Source organism: Mus pahari, chromosome 6 (genome assembly GCF_900095145.1).
Source record: "Mus pahari chromosome 6, PAHARI_EIJ_v1.1, whole genome shotgun sequence".
Taxonomy (NCBI): Eukaryota; Metazoa; Chordata; class Mammalia; order Rodentia; family Muridae; genus Mus; species Mus pahari.
In genome coordinates this window covers 35,106,085-35,126,567 of record NC_034595.1, presented here as the reverse complement: position 1 = coordinate 35,126,567, position 20,483 = coordinate 35,106,085, and the positions used below count along the sequence as shown (strand labels likewise).

The following is a 20,483-nucleotide window of genomic DNA, read 5'->3' as shown; positions in this document are numbered from 1 at the left end:
CAAGAGTCAGTAAGCAGAGTCCCCAATTTAGAGGTACACTGGGAAACACAACACAGATCCTGGTTGTAAGCTCTGGGAAGACATATCGCTTCCATGCCACACAAGCACGGTTGAAAGGAAAGACACCTTCAAATTAAACACTTCATGTTGCCCTTGGTATATTTTCCTGTAAAGATGGAGATTGAAAAAAGATTCCTAATGGGGTTTTTATATTTCTAAATAGAATCAGCTCAATTTTAAGCTATGTTCAAGTTAATTACTAATGAGAAAAACTCATGGCCTCCTGTTTGACCTGCAGTTTTGCTGGCACATATATATGTGAGAGTCGTCTGAGCTCTGCTATCCATTTTCGTTGCTAGTTTCCTGCCAGCGTCAATTCCATAATTTCTTATTTACTTAAAAATGCTACTATATAAAATTGTGGTTCTTAACCTTCTGGGTCGAACAACCCTTTCACAGGGGTCATAGATCAGATGTCCTGAATATCAGATGTTTACATTTCGATTCATAACAGTAGCAAAATTCCAGTTATGAGGTGGCAATAAAGTGATTTTATAGTTGAGGGGGGGTCACCACAACAGGATGAACTATATTGAAGAGGTGCAGCATTAGCAAGGTTGAGAACCACTGATGTAAAACATTAATATTTAGTGTTGTATCTCTAGGAGTTAGTAGCCATGGGTATATATTAGTACCATGGGCTTTTACATGTTGATCTGATAGCTAATAAATTTGCTGAAATACTTTATTCAGTCAATCAGTGATTTTTGAGTTATTTTACATCAACACTCACTTATTTGAGAAGTGACAAAAGATTTATTTTTTTCCTCGATGCCCTGGGGCACCTTTTTTTTTTTTCTGACGCTGTTAGGTTCTTCTAGCCTGTGTTGAGCTGTAGATATTGTGGCAATATCTTCTTCATAAGGTATACAAACTTCTAAACTCCTTTTAGTCTATGTTGGCTGGTGGTTTTGTAGACATCGTTGGCTTTCAGACAAAGAGCTGTTCATTTCTGTTGTGTGTCTCTTCATTTTCAATGTGTGACAAGACACCCAGGATAAACGGCTCAACGGAAGAGGCTCCTAGACTCGGAGGCTGTTGGGCTCCGTTGATTTTAGGCTGTGACGGCAGAGAGTATCATGGTGGGGAAGAAGGAGAAAGCAGAGACATACGTGGTCTCAGTATCACCTTCGAGAGCATCCCTTCCTCCCCACAGCCTCCAGTTAGCATCCACCCTGAGAGGTTCCAGTGCCTGCCAGTAGTGCCATATGCTGGCCACCAAGCATTTAACACGTGGGATCCTTGAGGTCAGCACACACAGTCATGGTCTAGAAGGGGCCAAGGCTTCATCTCAAGCTGGCAGCTAAATTTGATGGTTTGCAAGACTCTCCCACATGGTGCCAGTTCTGTTGGCATGAAAGCTGGAGAGTCGAAGAGCTCACGGAGAATGGCTGAGACTTGGTACCATGGGGCAGGGGCAGAGTCCCCAGAGAAAGCCCAGGAGAGGCTGTTGCTGAAGCTACAACCTCAGCTGCAGTACAGATCGTCGCAGCATCTAGGAGGTGTTAGAGCTATGGGGTGACCGTCAAGGAGAGCAGCAGCTTTGGAGTGGAGCCTGCCACTTAAAAGCACACTGTACACAGTGGGTAGAGCCTGGCAAGTGGAGCTGCCTATGCTCTTCAGAGCCCAGAAGATCATTAGTCTGAGAAGCTGGACACTGAGTGAGTTACCCTGATGGAGTTTGGGTTGGATTTGGTTTCTCACTGGTTCTTCCTTCTTGGAGAAAGAAAGCATTTAACTGGTTTTTTATTTTATAGAAGCCCACAGACTTGGAATTTTTAAAGAGACATTTTTTTAATTAATTAACTTACATTATTTTTAATTAATTATTTAATTTACATCTCGATAGCAATCACCCTCTCCTCCCAGTCCCTCCTTATCACATAGCCCCTCCACTCGTTCCCCCTTCACTTCTGAGAAGGAGGATGTTCCTCCCTGGGAACCAACCCACCCTGGCACCTCAAGTCACTGCAGAACTAGGTACGTCCTCTCCCACTGAGGCCAGACAAGACAGCCCCGTTAGAAGAATAGGCTCCATAGGCAGGTATCAGGGTAAACCTCCGCTCCAGTTGTTAGGGAACCTGCATGAAGACCAAGCCGCACATCTGCGACATATGTGCATGGGGCCTAGGTCCAGTCTTTGTGGGCTCTTTGGTTGGTGGTTCAGTCTCTGGGAATGGTCAAGGGTCCAGGTTAGTTGACTCTGTTGATTTTCTTGTGGGGTCCCTATCCCCTCTGGGTTTCTCAATCCTTCCCCCAACTCTGCCACAGGATTTCCTGAGCTCTGGCTGATGTTGGCTGTGGGTCTCTGCATCTGTTCTGTTCAGCTGCTGGATGGAGCCTCTCCGAGGACAGTTCTGCTAGGCTTTTGTCTGTGAACACAGGCTGACAGAAACAAACATGGCCTGAGGCTCCAAGGTAGTTGAAGGAGGAAAGCAGGCTGCAATGTGTCTATATTGATCCTCTGAGGACAGCTTAGCATCACCCCCCCCCAACCCCAACACAAATTGGCAGGGCTTGCTACTGCATTCATTTATGTCTGTCTCACCTGTGTATCGAAGCAAGCAGTATCAACAATAGTTAGACTTTAACACGTTTAAAGACTGTGGGACCTTAGAAATGTGTCATATGTTTTATATTAATATTAGTGCAAGATCGTATGAACAAACAAGAAAGGAAAGGCTATGACTAAGTAGCGATGAGTTTGGATATCCAGTTGACATCAGATCAGTTGCACTGGTTGGTGCTTTGTCAATTTGACGCAAGCTAGAATTGTCTGGGAAAAGGGAACCTCAGAGGGAAAACGCCTCCACCCATTGGCTCGCCTGGCTTGGAGGCAAGTCTATGTGGCATTTCCTCCATTAATGATTGGTGGGGAGAACCCAGCCCACTGTTGATGATAACACATCTGGGCAGGTGGTGTTTGGGCGGTAAGAAAGGCAGCCGAACATGAACCAAGGATAAACCAGAAAACAGCAATCCTCCCTGGCTTCTGCCTCCAGGTTCCTGTCCTGACTTTCCTTCATGGAGTGACTATAAGCTCTGAGATGAAATAAACTCTCCCCACCCCACCCCCCTGTTGCAATAGAATGCAAACTAGAACACCTGCACACCCTAAATTAAAATATTTTCAGCAAAAGGCTCTTTCTTCATAAACTGGCTAGTCCTAAAATTCTATCTAGTACTGAAGCCAGGTGTCCTGGTAAGGCCTGACCTGGGGACCTTAAACATGTAGGATGACACCTCACAGTGTTGAGTGTGGCAGAGCACAACTGTCTGTGTCATTGTCCCTCACCACTGACAGGCCACTCTCCTGTAAGGGACAGTTTATATTCTTCTAGCCAAGGGTAGAAATAAAGCGTGTTTGTTCTGACATTAAATTAGCGGCTCCTCTTTGAGAGTAACTTTGGAGTTTCTTTGGCTGTTTCAGTAAACATCTGGGTTTTGCATTTTAAAGAATACCAACTGATTAAGATAGATGATACTTTAACTTCTGCAGGCCCCTATTCTTTTGTGGATGATATAAGAGAATTATTTAGGTGAATAATACTTCAGATTCCAGGATGTTTTAACCATCTCTCCTGTCTGCTTTAGGCTACACAGGAAGCCTGACTTGTATAATTAGCTTTTCGAGGACAACTTTACTGCAGGGGCCTCCATGTATGTTGCAATCTATGCTTGGTTTTTTTTTTTTTTTTTTTTTTTTTTTTTAGACAGGGTTTCTCTGTATAACCCTGGCTGGCTGTCCTGTGAAGTATCTGTGTTTCTAGGCTAATCCACCAGTCCCGTTTGGCCCCAGTGTTAGGAAAAGCACACGCATACAAGCACATACAGGATAGCTTTTTTTTTTTTTTTTTTTCCAAGTGGGTTAATAGTATCTCAACTATTAGCATCGAAAACAGTCTTCGTTTCTTTGGTGGTGAGCTCTTCACAACCTGGAAACTTTCTAATTCCATTTGAAGGCAGAGTTACCTTGCCACGCTCCTTCTCCATCCATCACCACGGTGGCCTGCCTTCCTGCGCTTTCGGCGAGCTCACGTGTGCTACCATGTTTCTGTGCTTGTATTTGTTCATGTTTATTATCTTGCGTTTTTGTACTTACGTTTATTACAGTGTATTTGATTTGTATTTTGCGTTTTTATATTTGTTCATGCTTATTACCATGTTTTTGTATTGTATTTGTATTTACTACCTTATATTTGCGGTTTTTTTGTAGTGTTTAGGTATATTGCCTTGTTTTTGTTTTTGTATTTTGTATTGTATTTGTTTATGTTTATTACTTTGTGTTTGTATTTCGTATTGGATTTGTTTATACTTATTACCTTGTATTTGCTTTTGCACTGTACTTGTGTCTGTTCATAGTGCTCACCTTACAAGGAGCCTGCTTACTCCTCAAGTCCTCCCCACCCACGCTCACCCCACTGCAGTGGAAGCGACAGCTTCTTGCAGAATCTCGGCGACTTCCTGCCAAGTGTGCGCTGTACTTGCATTAAGGAAGTCTCTACAAAGCATGGTTTAAAAAGCAAAAGAATTGTTTCTCTCTCTTCTTTCTCATCAGTTTAAAATTCTTTCCCTCTTTATTGGCCTTCCCTATCCCTCCCTTACCCTTCTGCTCTGTAATTTCCTCTTTCTTTTCTACCCTGCTTCCCAAATTGGGAAGACTGGCAGTGTTGTCAGGACATCCATGTGGAACTGGACCGATCTATTCTGTCATAGTAAACAGCACAGTTCATGATTACCTTGTGGATCATGTATACCATGTGCCTCCTGTTCATTCTCTCCCATACCCTCTCTTGTCTCCCTCCCCCCATCCTCAAACCAGCCCTTGTGTTGTGTCTTTTGGGTTTGCATTCCCCTGTGCTTTGGGATAAGTTCTCAACAAGTCTCCTCATGCAGTTTCCCATTGCGAGGTCCTGCTCCAACTTCTCAATGATGGCTGCTTGAGAAGTTCAATCAGAATGTGGACTGCTTTTCCTTCTGGTAGAAATAAACTACAGGGAAGCAGTATCTTATACACTTGTTAAATAACTAGCCAAAAGAATCATTGTCGAGAGGGTACCTCTTGATGCAGACCTGAACTGAGAGGTGAAATACTTAATAAACGAAGAGCTAAGTGGTTTTCATTACAAGTTAGACTCCCAGAATCTAGATCCATTCTTGCTTCTTTTCCTTTAAACACTATGACAAAAGTTCAAGAGGGCCAGTCCCCTCCCCCACCCCTTCTCAAAGCTGAGAGTGACTTCTGAATGTGAAGATGGACCTTTTGGAGCTGGAGCTGCTTCCAGGAAAAAAAAGTGCAGGGAAAGGTGTGTTTGCAGAGTCTGTGTGAGTGTGTAAATGTTCGTGCAGCAAGAGCCTTTGTGCACGGGTGCCAGAGTGAATCCCTGCCTCGTGTGTGTGTGTGTGTGTGTGTGTGTGTGTGTGTGTGTGTGTGTGAGCTGCTGTCGGGAGAGACTACTAGCTCAGCCAGTGCTAATAGTGAGGAAGGAAGCTGGGAAGAGAAGCACTCGACCTATTAACAAAGGCTCAGTTTTGTCCCCGCTGACCAACCAGCAGAAAGGATGGGAGCTGAGGCTCCCCGCCAGGGAGGTCGGGCTCCCTGCAAACAGTTGCAGGCATCCTTGCCACGCCTTCCTTAACACGCCCTTCTTTGGGGAGTCCAGAAACTTGGCACTGGGGAAGTAAGTTTTCAGCGCCACAGCAGCCGCATTGGAGGAGACCTGCAAACACTGTGTTTGGGAACTCCAATTCTCTACCTATTTGTTTGTGTGGGTTAATGGATTTTTAGTACAAACAAAGCCCAAACTCAGCTGACTCGAACGACTGGAATTTCAGCTCTCCTCCTTGGATGGGATGCGTTTGCTTCCTTTTCCTCTGACAACTCTTTGAGGCTGATTACCAGGTTAGCGGCCAGCCCTCTACTTCCAAGGGTGGCCAGCCCTTGGCTCGGAAAGAAACCCAGGATCTGTAAGTACCTGCTTCCCGGAATTGTTTGCTTTCAGCTGTGAAGATTCTGTTAGCAGAGTGTCCCAGAGGTGGGCAGCTGTGAGCAGCAGAGAGAGAAGGCTGCCTGGCAGCTTGCAAAACTTTAAATCTGTTAACTCAGAAGGCGGGAGCTTGCATGCTACCAAACCAAATACCAGGGATGGAATTGGCCTCCCCGCCTCCACGTAACTTCTGATTCCACCCGCAGGGGCATTCATTAAGGGAATAACCGCTTTACATTCCTGTGAAAATTTCCCTGAAGTTAGAATATTTATTTTCTCTCAGCTGAAGGAAATGGCAAAAAGAAAAGATGCAAAATTAACAGGACAGATAATATCCCGAGGGTCTAAAGATCTAGAGCATGGGTGGTCTCTGGGAACCTTTGCACGACCCAATTACATTTCGGATACGCTGTTTTAAAGTGTGAGCCTTGGTTTGTAGTGAGGAAAGGCAGAGTCATTGTTCTGGAGTTCACTTGATGTTTAGGCTGAGCTGTGGTCCAGACAGAGGCTTCAGTGCTGCAGTAAGTAAATGATTGGGGGGCGATTTCCATTCGGGTCCCAGAAATCACTCTCAAGTCATTTAGCTTTAGTTTCTGGGTTCCGTTCTGTTTTGTTGACTATAGCATTCAGTGCTGATGAATGATGGACCTTACACAGCGTAGAGCATCTCCAGGGCTAGTGGATGGGAATGCTGCTGGAGAGATTAACCTTTTCAGGGCTGCTTTGCAGATAGACCCAGCTGCTCCTCAAGCTTCTGCTCTGGAAGATCATGACCTTCCTGGATCTTCCAAAGCTTGAGAAGTTTCCTGTTAGCATCTCCATGTGCCTGTCCACTTGATAAAATGCCTTTTTTTTTTTTTTTTTTAGACCATCTCTTGCTCTTCATTCTGGATCCTCAAAACTTAATGAAGATAGAATCTAGGCTAGTTGGGTCATTCGTCTGCAGGAGGATCACAAGTTCAAGGCTAGCTTGGGGAGCATAGCAACACTGTCTTAGGAGGGGAGAGAGAGAGGAGAGAGAGAGAGAGAGAGAGAGAGAGAGAGAGAGAGAGAGAGAGAGAGAGAGAGAGACCTTTGAAACTTGGTGAGAAGACAGATTTTTAGCTCCTACCATCAAAGGGTTTTAGACTCAATATGGGGCCAGGGACCTCCTCAGGTCCTGGGTGATATAGGTGACTAGGTGACACAGCACTTGAGTCAGCATTCTGCACACTGTTCCTGGCAGTTAAGTTCTTGTCAGGCACTTGGTTAATATCAGACTTCGTGTCCAAGTAGTAAGTCTGAGCTTCCGTTGATGCTGAACAGGCCTTGGGTGCAACCTAAACCTGCATTCTCGCCTCCTTTCCCCTTGGTCTACCTCTTCATTGCCATGAGTGAAGTGATTTTTTTTTTTTTTTTTGTGCAGGTCATAGGATACCACGTTGTTAGGTGTTGGGCTGTACATCCTGACTGCTGCCTCAGAGCTAAGCTAGGCTGGTCTTGGAAACTTTCCTTCTGGGGGTGCTGTTCACCCCCTGGGGATGCTGTGAGGCTGGAGCAAGGTGGGCTGAAGGACGCTGGATTTCTTGGAAGAATGCTGGAGTCTATTCCTAGAAACTGAGTTTGTCTTAGGCCAACTCCCAGTGACTGAACATGAAGTGGCTCTTCGTGCTGCAGCCCTCATGTGACAATATACGAGAGCCAGTGCAGCCTCCAGACCCATCCCTGGGTTTTATGGCATTCAGTGTTTACGGTAGAAAGTAAGCAGGGTGTGCTGATCAAGGCCCCTTTCCTGTTCTCTCCTCATGCCAGGCATAGCGCCTATTCTGAAGCATTCCAAAATGAACAACATAAATGGCATGGTCATTGTCCTTGTCCTCACAACGTTTCCAGTCTGAGCCTTAGACTGGCCACCTGAATGCCCCAAACCTTCCTTCCTCTGTTAATAAAAGGAGGTAGGTTTACTAAGTTTTCTCCTTTCTCTTCCACACTGGGGGCAAAAGCCAACCCTACTTACAAGCTGTACACCCAGCGCCAAGTCTGGATATTGTTCTAACATTAATTGGTTCTGACTTCTAGATGTAGACATAAAGTATGAGATCTGTTTGTGGGATAGGCATGAAGATTTATTTTGGGACTTTTCTTTAAAAAAAATCTTAAAATTTTTAATTTAAAATTGTATCTAAATTTTATTTAAATTGTATCTCCTAAATTTTCCTCTCACAAAGACCAGGTTCACTTCTGTATTGAGTTAGACAAATGTCACCATATCAGAGCACACATCCACTCCCTTCCAGGGGATCAAGTATCTCCCTAGAAAGGCTGTCTTTCTGAGCCAGGTCACGCAGGAGGGCACTGTCTTATCTTGTCTGAATCTGATGTAGCTCCCTCTTTCAAGAGCTGGGTGGTCTGAACAGGGCTTGTGACTTCCATGGCACACAGCTTGCAACCTGACCCTTCCATTCAAGTGACTCCATGGCTTTTGTGCAACTTGGTGAGAGACTCAAACAGAGGCCTTTGAGGTGCTGGTGTGTGTGTGTGTGTGTGTGTGTGTGTGTGTGTGTGTGTGTGTGGTGTGGTGTGTACGGAACTAAAAGCAAACAAAACCCTCAGTCCCAGATAGAATCTCGGTTGTCTATATTTTGGCTGTGATGTGCCTCCTTTTACCTCTGCAACTGCAGCACTATTTCAAAGGGCTTTAAAACCTGGCCATCAAGCTAGGAGAGAGCTGTGCACTAGACTACTGACTTCAGGCTGATCCCAGGACTGGGATTTTGCAAAGTAAGCACACACCTAACACAGTATTCCTGCCCCTTGTTTGTAAGTTTTTTTGCAGAAGGCAATGATAGTTGGCCATTTCATTTGTTTTTCCTTTAGGCTTGTCTGTTTTCATAGGGTTGGTGATATTTGAGAATGTGCATTAAAAGATCCATAGCAACGCTTCTTTGGGGCATCATCCTAAGGCTGCTCAGGTTGCATGTCATTTGCAGTCTCAGCTTTATTCTCCGGTCGGGCCCCTAGAGACGGGGGTGGGGGGTGGGGGGGTGGGGTGGAGGGTGGGGGGATGGGGGGGTTGGGGGGGTAGATAAACACTCTAGGGTTAACACTGGGCCAGCACCCTGGGACTCAGCTCTGCTTTCTCTCAAGCATTATCTGCTGCTCAGAGCTCATGGATGCTGTGCCACCTTCGTTTGGAAGAAGGATTCACACCTCTCTCTCCTGAGACCCACTCCCTGGCATCTCACCCCGGGCTCTGCCTTCCTCTTTAGCACAATGCTTCTGTTTGTTAACAATAGGTCAGCAGCATTGTAAAATGAGGAGACTTCAGAAGTTTTGGCCCAAATGTGGAAGAGCTGTTGAACGAGCCCTGCTTCCTGTCAGAGGCCAGAAGCCTGGTTTGTCTTTCTTGTGAAAGTAAGGGCCCTACTTCCTGGACAGTGCAATGGCAATGTTTACATTCTGTCTTACGTAGCTACGATAACATGGTGGATGTTTCTGCTTCATTCTATAGACCAAAAGATAACACAGATACAACAGCCATCCCAACATGTTACAAGTAATTTACCACCCAGGCTACAATGACACTTTAGTCAAGCCAGCCTGGAGAGTAGAATAAACTGAGGGCATTAACTCTTATCTTGCTGGACATTTGTACATGGTACATGGCATGCCTGTTTTCAGTGATGAATTCTTTGAGAGAGGGATCATACGGGTGTGAAGAAGGCTGGAAAGAAGCAGATCTGTGGCACATTGCGTAACATAGTGGAAAAGAAAAGTGAATACATAATGCCAGTTTCTTCAGATACCCCCCCCCCCGAAGGGGAGAGCAGGCAATAGCCCACCACTGCGTTGGGTACCATCTCTGGCTGATAGCCTGGTTCTTTCTGGACTCTTCTCATGGTTTGAGTTGCCCGAAACAGGTCCATGAACAAATAAGTCTGAAAGATATTGGTATTGAAGATTAAAGGTAGTGGGACCTTTACAAAGACATCGTTGTGACTCTTTTTGGACTCCGGAATTTGAGAAGCATATTACTAGTTTCTGGAAAATGTATAAGGGGATGAATAATTTTGTTACTTTGCATTTAGCTTTGTTGTAGCAACTGCTTCAATATCAGGGATATGAGTTTGCTTGAGAATTTGAAACTCTGGGGTCACAGCATCTTAAGTCGGAACTCTCAGTAAATGGAGAGACAAAGCCGTTGAGACACGCAGAGCATGGTCTTCCTCCTCTCCTCCCCTACTGACACTGGTTTTCACAGCTCTGATGCTTCTTTGGGGTCATTTGTGCAACTAATACTTGTTGAGTTTCTCTGTACAACACCCAGTGCCAGCCTTGGAAAAACTGAAGTGAGCAGTTGTAGCCTTTATCTTGAAGATGCTTGCAGGCCAGGGGAGAAGAGGGAAACTTTTCAAAAGGTTTCCATAGTGATGAAAAGCCTGTAGTGGTGCAGTGCTGCTGGATTCCACGTGAGTGGGTAAAGCTGCTCATGGAGAGTGAGACCTGGGAGGAACCAGCGGATTTAGTCAGTGAGTGGGGCAGTGGGGCCTTGGACAGTTGGAAAGAGGCTTCACAGACTAGAGAGACACAGGAGCTGACGTGGTGAGTTTAAGGAAGGACAGACGACATGCTCGGTTAGCTGGTCAGTGGCCAGGAGATGGGGGTACAAGAAGAGCCTGGAGATGAGAGAAGAGAAAGCCAATCTCACACCCCAAAGGGAATCCACACAGCACACAATCCAGCTCCATCCCCCTGATAAAGACCTTAGTCCTTCTCATTGCTGGGGTCGGGATGGGGGTGGGGGGCACTGATGGAAGTAGGTGGAACCTTCCCCTGCTTTCCCCTGCGACTCTGTCCCATAGCCATGGTAAGGTTGCCTTCCTTAAATAACTGAAGGCACCCCCCCCTCCAATTACTACCCAAACGGGCCTGCTTTTCCTCATACACATGCAGTTAATTTTGGAGATATAGAGTTACACATTTTTGCATATTGAAAGCTAATGCACTGGCTTGAATCCATCATTCCAACCTCAGATTATCAAGGCTGTGGATCTAGATTATGTCCTCAGTGACAGCAGTCAGCCGTCAAGGATTTGTGCTGTCTGTGAGTTGGATAAGTTTGCCACCAGAGAAAGTGAACAACAGAGCTATGAGGCTCAGGGATGATCTCTGTCTCTGTCTCTGTCTCTGTCTCTCTGTCTCTCTGTGTCTGTCTCTCTGTGTCTCTCTCTGTCTCTCTGTGTGTCTCTGTCTCCTCCCACCCCTTCACTGCTGTGTGTGTGACCTTCTTCTCTTCCTTTAAAGAAGAAACCAGTTACAGTGTCTTTGTAACCTGTAATCATGCCAGTATCTAAGTTGTACCATGGGCTTTCTTGTTCTGGCAAAAACGTTAAAGACACAATAACTGTTGATTTAATTATTCTGTCTATTCATTGAAAACCTGCTATCTGCCACAGACAGCTTAGCCCCCCTGCCTTCAAAACTCATAGACAAATATATAGCACAGGGTGAATGCCTTGTGGTGGGTTTCAGTAAATTTATGGTCTTCTACAATGGCAGACAGAAAGCGTCTTTCCAAGGGGGACAATCAGGTTTTAGAGCATCCCAGGGGAGCCATTTCACTGGTGTTAACACATGTGAAGGATTTCGGTGAGAGTGGAAGCAGTGATATCACAGGTGGTTATAAAACCGGGCCCTTAACGAACTCAACATCATTTAAGGCCGTGCAGCACGAGGACCCCAGCAGCAGTTAAAGCCTTAACAACCCATTGCAGGTTGCAGAGCCAATAGCCCGTCCCCCTGGTTTCTTTACCTTTGTTCACATTTTTTGAATGTGTTCTCCATCTTATGGAATGGGACAACTGCTCACCACATGTCACGGAGTGTGACTTGGCTCTGCTGCTGTCCGTGGCTTCTGCTGACTTAGTGTCTGCTTTCATACAATAGATCTGAATGAAACCACACAGTGTTTATTGAAATGATTTGACTTAAATATGAAAGTGGCTGGGTCTCTAAGCCTTTAGACTTTGTGGGATGAGAAGAACAACTGTTGTGGGAGGAACTGACTGGTGATTCAAAGCTGCATCCGGTAGAAGGGCGGGAGTTGAGTGGCCCTTTGACAATTTTAGATCACAAACAAGGAACCTGACATGACATCACATCTCCTATTCACCTTCTGAAGCCCACACCTACTTAGAGCTCCGTTGGATAATCAGCTCACAGTGTGTTCTGGACTCAGTGTTTGGCTGCAGGCTAGGGTCTCAGGGAAATTTCCTCAAGCAAGACTTCTGACTAGCTTTGTACTTTTTTGTATTATCTTTCAAGAGCCCCAGATGGAACCCATTTCATCTTTCTCATTTGGCCATAAAACCCATGTGGTGCTGATTTGATGGCTCCAGCGAGGAGGGAGCAGCGTGTGGTGCCACAGTGTGTGGCGCCCTGTGGACCATTGTGTTACAGATGGTCTGTGGCCTCATTCATTGAAGGATGATGAATTGCTTTATTAGGAACTGTGGTCTTCATTTATTCTTCCAACGAAGAGACATTTCCTGATCTGGGACTGTGTGAATTCCTTTGGTGTTAGGTCCAACAGAGCATGTGGAAATCACAGCCTGTGGGAAATGTTGGTGGGAAGATTCTGGGTCCTAACTCCCTGTCTTCCCTACTCCAAGTATTTGCTGACAGTGAGCGTAGCGAATGACGATGAGCCCAGGGCATGGAGCTGTGGTCATGCTGCTTTTTATTGAAGATTGGCGCTCACAGGCTGCCCAGTCACCTCGTGCATGGCTGAATTGTGAGCCCTGTGGCTTGAGAGATCTGAAATTGGGACTTCAAGCATGAGGCTTTAGGACAGTGTGTTAGTGTAGAGTACAGGTGCTGGAGTGTGAACAGCTGAGAATTTCTGTTTATTAAAACAGTAAGAACTATAACAAAAGCTGTACATCGAGGCTGGGAAAGCTCACACAACACATTCATGTATATTGCAGGTTGAATTTTTTTTCTACAGACAAAAAGTGAGGAGTTTAGCCAATACCTTATACTTAGTATGGATTCACCCATGAAATGTCTATAGAGAGTCATGAGCTAAAGAGCATATGTTGATATCACCATGATTTATATTAATATGAGAAACACACCTTATTAAAAATAGGAATTCACTCCTTTTTCTTTGTTCAAAAGATTTTTTTGTTGTTGTTTTTGAATAGATTAGAACAGGTTAGTTTCCACAAGCAGAAGGCTGGGGATAAGCAGGTGAGGGAGACTGAGGTCCATGAGCAAGTTAAAGCATGTTCTAAGGGAGTGTAGGAAAATTTCAATATCCCACTGAAGAATCTTCAAGAAGTAATTAGGGCCTAAGAAACACAGAGGGCAATTACACTTTGTATGTGGTTTTTAATTTATAGACCCAGAGGTCTTAGTTTCATTTTTGTGTATAGCTGATAACAAAGCAAATAGACTTTAGTTCCTAGACTTTTAAATAATTATTTTGTAAGAAATAATTATAAGGGCTGTCACTAAACCCAAATATACCCATTTCCATTTCATCTTGAAATTACAGGTTGAAATTCTTTCCACAGACAAAAAGTAAGGAGCGTGGCTACTACCTTGCCCTTAGTACACATTCATACACAGACTCTGTCTACAGGGAGACGAGCTGGAGAGCGTGATATGTTACACATCAGCATCAGGGTTTATCATCCCATATACTGTGGGAAAAGAAAGCAAGGAAAAGCAGCCTTGTGAGAAATTAAGCTAATTGTTTGTGTATCTGTCTCCGTGTATGTTTGTATGTGTGTATATCTGTGTGTCTGAGCATGTGTGTGTGTGTGTGTACACATACAGCCTTTGTCTTTCACATAAAATTCTAGTTAAACTTTAGGGTGATTTCTTTCATTTTAGATATTTTTTTTCTGTCAAATTGCTAATTCCAGAAGCTATTAGCTTATGTTTGTGTGTGAATATTTTCCACAGGGAGTGGCTAGGCAGCATGCTCAGGGAAAGCTAACCCTGGTGAGGTCACATCTGAGGCATCCTGCCTTCTCTACCCTCTCTGTCTAAGCCTTTCATCTCCCTGACTCCTCTGCACCGGTCCTGCCCAGTCATCTTGTACCGGGTCTGTTGCTGGTGCTGATGCTGGTGCTGATGCTGGCAGGAGCATCCTCAGCTGCAGTTCTGCCTGCTTTCTTTACTCTGACCTAGAGATCCCCTCATTCTGAGGTTTTCTCAGACCCAAGAACCTGACTTCAGTCTTTGGGTGCTAAAGCTTCTTCTACCTCTTATACTTACAGAAGAGGAAGATGATGTTTTCTGTCGTTTGCAGCCATGCCTCTCCAGCCCAGTTTCTTCATTAGAGTCACCTGGAGGTCTTTTAAATTAAGAAAACAGAGCTCTACCCAGAGAAATTGAATCAGAAACACTGACAAATGATGCTCCAAAGCTAGTCAGGGTTGGGTAATTGCAGTGGTTTTGTTTGTTTGTTTGTTTGTTTGTTTTAAATCTCAGTGTGTTCCTGCTGTTGTTTATAATGCAGGCTCACACAGGTCTTCCCAGAACTGAGTTCCTTCAGGACTGAGGAGTGAGTGAGATTGAAACTTGAGCAGTGATACCCATTCACAGTGTTGTCTGCCTACTCAGTGCCTCTGGCTCAAGATGGCATGAAGGGTGTCATGGCATTGGCTGAGCTGGATAAAGCAAAAACCCAGGAAGGGAGCCTCAACTTCACTGGCCAGCTCTTGACAAGACAAGTATATCAGTGCATTTTTCATGGACGGGCCTTTCATCCAGTGCTCAGCGATAGCACAGTGCAAATTGAATTTGTGTATATTATACCTGGAGTGAATATGCTGTGCTTTCTAGACAAACTGCAAGCAGGCCTACATTTATTGGATGATTTATTTTATTTTAAATGATGTGTATGGATATGCATCTGTGTGGAGGTATGTACATATGAGTGCAGTTGTCTATGGAGGCCAGAAGAAATCACTGGGTCCTCTGGAGTTATAGGTGACTGGGAGCAGCCCAGTGTTGGTTCTGGGAACTCAACTTGGGTCCTCTGGAAGAGAAGTGCTCTTAACCACTGAGCCAACTCTCCAGCTCCTGGCTTTATTTGATCTTACTGTGGTGTGTGTGTGTGTGTGTGTGTGTGTGTGTGTGTTGTGCATACACATGGCAGGCACATGTGTGGAGATCAGAGGTCAGTCTTAAGTGGTAGGTCTTACCTTCCATTGTATTTGAGAGTCTGACTCAGCTCTGGCTAGCTGGGCTCTTCTCTCTCTGCCTGGTGTCTTGCTGTAAGAGCATTGGGACTACAGACATCACCATGCTAAGCTTTACATGGGCTCTGGGGATCAGAACTTGGGCCCTCATGCTTGCGTGGCAGGTGCTCTACTCACTGAGCCATCTTTCCAGTTCCAAACCAGCATTTTGAATATAAGCTGGTTATTTGGAGCTTTTCGGCTAGTATCCACTTATCAGTGAGTGCATGCCATGTGTTTTCTTTTGCATTTGTGTTACCTCACTCAGGATGATATTTTTTAGTTCTATCCATTTGCCTAAGAATTTCATGAATTCATTGTTTTTTTTAATACTCCATTGTGTTAATGTACCACATTTCTGTAACCATTCCTCTGTTGAAGGACATCTGGGCTTTTCCTAGCTCCATTTCACAGACCACATGAAGCTCAATAAGAAGGAAGACCAAAGTGTGGGTGCTTCAGTCCTTCTTAGAAAGAGAACAAAATACTCACGGGAGCAAATATGGAGATAAAGTGTAGAGCAGAGACTGAAGGAAAGGCCATCCAGAGACTGCCCCACCTGGGGATCCATCCCATATACAGTCACCAGACACTTGTGGATACCAAAAAGTGCATACTGAAAGGAGCCTGATATGGCTATCTCTTGAGAGGTCCTGCCAGAGCTTTACACATAGAGAGACAGATGCTCGCAGCCAACCATTGGACTGAGCGGCAGGTCCCCAATAAATGAGTTAGAGAAAGGATTGAAGGAGTTGAAGGGGTTTGCAACCCCATAGGAAGAACAATATTCACCAACCAGACCCCCCAGAACTCCCAGGGACTAAGCTATCAACAAAGGAGTACACAAGACTCCAGCTGCATATGTAGCAGAGGATGGCCTTGTCATGCATCAATGGGAGGAGAGGTCCTTGGTCCTCTGAAGGCTCGATAGATGCCCCAGTGTAGGGGAAATGGAGGGTGGGGAGGTGGGAGTGGGTGAGTGAGTGGAGGAACACCCTTATAGAAACAGGGGGAAGGGGGATGGGATAGGGGTTTTCTGGGAGGGAGGGAAACCAGGAAAGGGGATAACATTTGAAATGTAAATGAAGAAAATATCCAATTAAAAAAAAAAGAATATAAACTGTTTGTATCTTGAAGATGCCCCAAATGTGTTGAGCCAAACGTGCTCCATATTTCCTCTTAAACTCTTTCTGTCTGGTTCACAGTTATATACACCATCCTCCTGCATGCCTTTATTCCATCAGACAACGAATCAGACATTTGGGTTATTTTAGGCTTGTGACATTTGGGAGATTGACATCAGAGATTTTGTTTTTGAGCAAGAAATTGAACCATTTTTAACTATGCTGCCCAACACACTGCACCCTGTGCTCTCCACAGCCAAACTGTGCAAAGGAGGCAGATTAAGTTTCACATTTCCTAATGCTATTAGGCTCCGGTGAGCCACACTGCGCACTGCAGCGGGGTCTGTATTAACCAACACTGGCACAGCTGTGCATTCCAATGGGGGTCAGCATGGGGGCAGATCCTGGGGCCCCGAGAGACCTGAGGCACTTAGGTGCAGATCCTTGGGATTGAGGGAGCTGTAAAACCTGCTAAAGTCACAGTTGGCCCCCCTCACCCCAGGAATGAGATGGTCCAGCCTGCTCTATCTTGTCTTGTTCTCTGTTGCTGAGGGCCCGGTGTTACTTGGTGACCAGAGGAGAATCCATTCAATCTAACTCATGAGACAGGTTAAAGGAGGACTTAATGGGTAAGTATTGTAGAAATATTGAATCCCAAATCCAGGGTTTCTACCCTGCCTTTAACCATTGAGTTCCTGGATAAAAGACACATGCAAGCTTTATAGGTACAATAAGCCTTAATCTGCACAAGAGCTGGGCAGATATCTGTCCTTGGTGCTATTATGTCTATTTCCCAGCAAATAATCTCATTATATGATTTGTCACATTTCATCTGGGCCGCTCTTACCTCCAATCAGCCCACCCACATGGCTATTATTTTTTGATTCATACATCCACTTTCTCCACCTTTTTCTCACCTTTATGGTTCTCCTCCAACCCCAAGCCCAGGAACCCTAAACTCCACCTATGTTTTTTTCTGCCCAGCTGTTGGCTGTCAACATCTTTATTCACCAATCAGAAATGACGTGGGGGGACAAGGTTGCCACAGACTGCCTGCCTCCTTTGTGGGGTCTCCTATCTGTGTGGAACGGGGTCTCGGTTGCAGATGAGTGAGGATTCGGAGAGTGACAAACAGTCCACACGAGAGAGTGTGTAAACTGAGTGTATTGTTTAAAATGAGCATCACACTTTTAATACAGAACAAACAAGAAAAGCCGGGCAGGATACATCCGCAGTTACAGTGACACAAGACAAAGGATTGTATATAAAAAAAAAGACCAGGGGGTGGGACCAGGCAGCTTGAGGAGGAAGCTAGGTGTTAATTGTTATCCCCCACCACTAGGGGTTCCCAGTAAATCCTCAATTATGCTGTTCCTTTGGGCCTAGCAGAAAAACCTGTTTTGGGGGGTTCTGCTCTAGCAGACCTTCTCATGAATAATGCAATACCACAACCCCCCTATTTCCTAGGCCTAGGTAAAGACTTGCATATGAAAGTAACTTGGCTGTAATGAAGATTCTAAAAGTATGCTTTGCTAAGCTTGCCCTGAGATTTCTAACTCTTATCCAGTAAAATACTGTAAGAAAGCATGCAGGACCCTCCAAGATATTGCAGGGACAAATCTGGGGCATTCCTAGCTATGAGAATGCAAGGTTCCAGGAGGCTGAGTTTCCTTGAAACTCTTTGCCTCAGGACTGCTGCATCCAGGTTTTCAGACCTGTTGGCGAGTCACTACTGGAGTGGGCATGGGACAAGGTCACACAGTTTCACTTGGGTCTATGTGTAGACTCTCTCATCTCAGGGGCAACCAGATCTTGGGGGGCTTGCACTTAACATTATGATACATAGCAACAGACTAAACCTCAACAGATAAGTTTTAAAGTCTACTAAATTTTGAATGGCTAGATAGGTAGCTTAATGGGTAAGAACATTTGTTGCTCTTGCAGTGCACCAGGGTTCAGTTCTCAGCACTACAAGGTAGCTCACAACCATGCCTAACTCCAGTGCCAGGGGATCTGCTGCTCTCCAAAGGCAGCTGGCACACACATAGTGTACATACACCCAAGCAAGAAAAATACTCATACACATAAAAATCTAGTAAAATGATATTTATATATTTATATATACTTTCCATGTTATTAACTTATTGGGTTAGTATGAACAGATGTTTCCCACAATGACCGAACCATGATTGTGAGTCCAGGTCCATGGTTTACATTTGGATTCATTTTTAATATACATTCTGTGAATGTTGACCAATGTTCAGTGACATGTGTCCCTCACAACACACTGTTTAATTTTTTTTTTTTTTTTAAGTCAGAGTCTTATATATCCTAGTCTGGCTTCCTATTCGTGATGCTACTGCAGACGGTGACTGTGAACTTCTGATCCTCTTGGATCAACCTCCCAAATGCTGGAATTACAGGTGTGCTACCACATCGAATGTATGGACTGCTGCGAAGCAAACCCAGGGCTTCTTCCTTCACATGAAGCAATCGCTGTGCTAACTGAGCCACATTCCTAGCCCTACAAGGCTCGTTTTAAAACTAACTTTTAGAAAAGCCTTCTTTAGGGGTTTGGGATAGAGAGGAGAAGAAAAAGGACTAATCTTGATGGACCCTTGACTTACTCACATGCACATGTGTATGTAGGTGTGTGCACTTGTGTGCAGGAGACTAAGCAGGCTTTAATTGACATATGTGGATATTACCACACTTAACTGTTTTATACCTGTGAAAGCTATCGACTGTGCCTTAATTTTATGAGTAACGAACTCCAAGAACAAGGCTTTGTTTAAAGAAATGGTGACCTTAACACAGGCTCACAGGCCTTTGGCTGGCTCCGTGGGATCTTTCTCTTTGACTTGTTGCAACAGGGGTGGAGTAGGGGAGGGAGTAAATCCTCTCTCATTCCCAGGTTTTAGTAATGTCAAATCAGAAATTTATTTCCAGTTTTCTTAACTATTTAAAAACAGCTAGCAGTGCTAGGCAACACTCATCCTGCAGTCTCAGCTCTCAGGAGCCTGTGGCATGGCAGTCATCAATTTGAGGCCAGTTTGGGCTACATACTGAGGCTCTCAGGGGGAAAATAAGAAGGAAAATGAATAAGTGAATGAATGAATGAAAAAATAAATAAATAAATAAATAAATAAATAAATAAATAAATAAATAAATAAATAGAATGTTACAGCTGAAGACTTCTACAAAACCTCAAGCCTCCAGAAGGAAAGAGCATCTCATTAGAGTTCTATTGACTTTGTCAATTTAACAAGTGTGACTCCTTTGCTCTTCCCCGCCATGCCACGGAGGGCGCTGCCTTCCCTTCCACACTTTATTGCACTGGTGAATAGCACAGTGGACCTTCTTCTTGTTCCTGAGAATGCCCCAGTCTCCTCAGGCCCCACTTCCTCATGCAGATCACTTTGTGCTGGAGACAAAGTTCCAGGGTTTCAGGCTTCTGGGCTGTTGGCCTTCCTGTTGGGATTGGAATCCTAGCTACACCACAAGCCTTTAGCTTGACAAATTGCTTCTCTGTTCCCTTAGCTGCAAAATGGGATTTGTCTTCGACTCTATCTGTATGTTGTTATGAAGATTAAATGTGTTTACACGGTACCAGGTACAAGTAAACAATCCATACTTATTTATGATGATGATGTGTAAAATTTAGAGGAGTTTTTTCTAGTCCTAGAATTGTAATGTTAAGATTTTAATTTTAGCATATGTTAATTACCACATTAATAGACTTCCTTATGACATTTTTATATATACACATGGTTATTTCAATCATGTTCATCCCCTCATTACCCTGTCTTGTCCTCCTCCCTGTTTGCTGACCCTCCTCCCCCTTCTAATGAACCACCTATGTTTTTGTTTGGCTTTTGTTACCCCAGTAAGCTTCCTAAGATTTGCTTATAAGAGCATGGAAGAGGGCTTGTTTACAGAAGCAAGGGCACCTTACCAATGGCTACACTACTGAAGAAAAGTTCTCTTTGTACCCCATCAATCATTAATACACATAAATCCTCATGGAAAACGTCCATGAAATTATCTAGTGCAATAGAATATTAATGTATATCGTATAT

At 44.5% G+C, this 20,483-nt stretch overlaps 1 protein-coding gene across 2 annotated transcripts in view; it reads left to right on the top strand.

Moving 5' to 3' along the window:
- Positions 1-5,772: 5,772 nt before the first annotated feature.
- The window catches only part of Frem1 (FRAS1 related extracellular matrix 1), a 158,632-nt gene continuing 143,921 nt past the window's right edge, over positions 5,773-20,483 (top strand). For both annotated transcript variants that reach the window (XM_021200078.2, XM_029540066.1), the window contains exon 1: positions 5,773-6,027. The gene's annotated coding sequence lies outside the window, so the exon portion shown is untranslated. The remainder of the gene's footprint in view (positions 6,028-20,483) is intronic.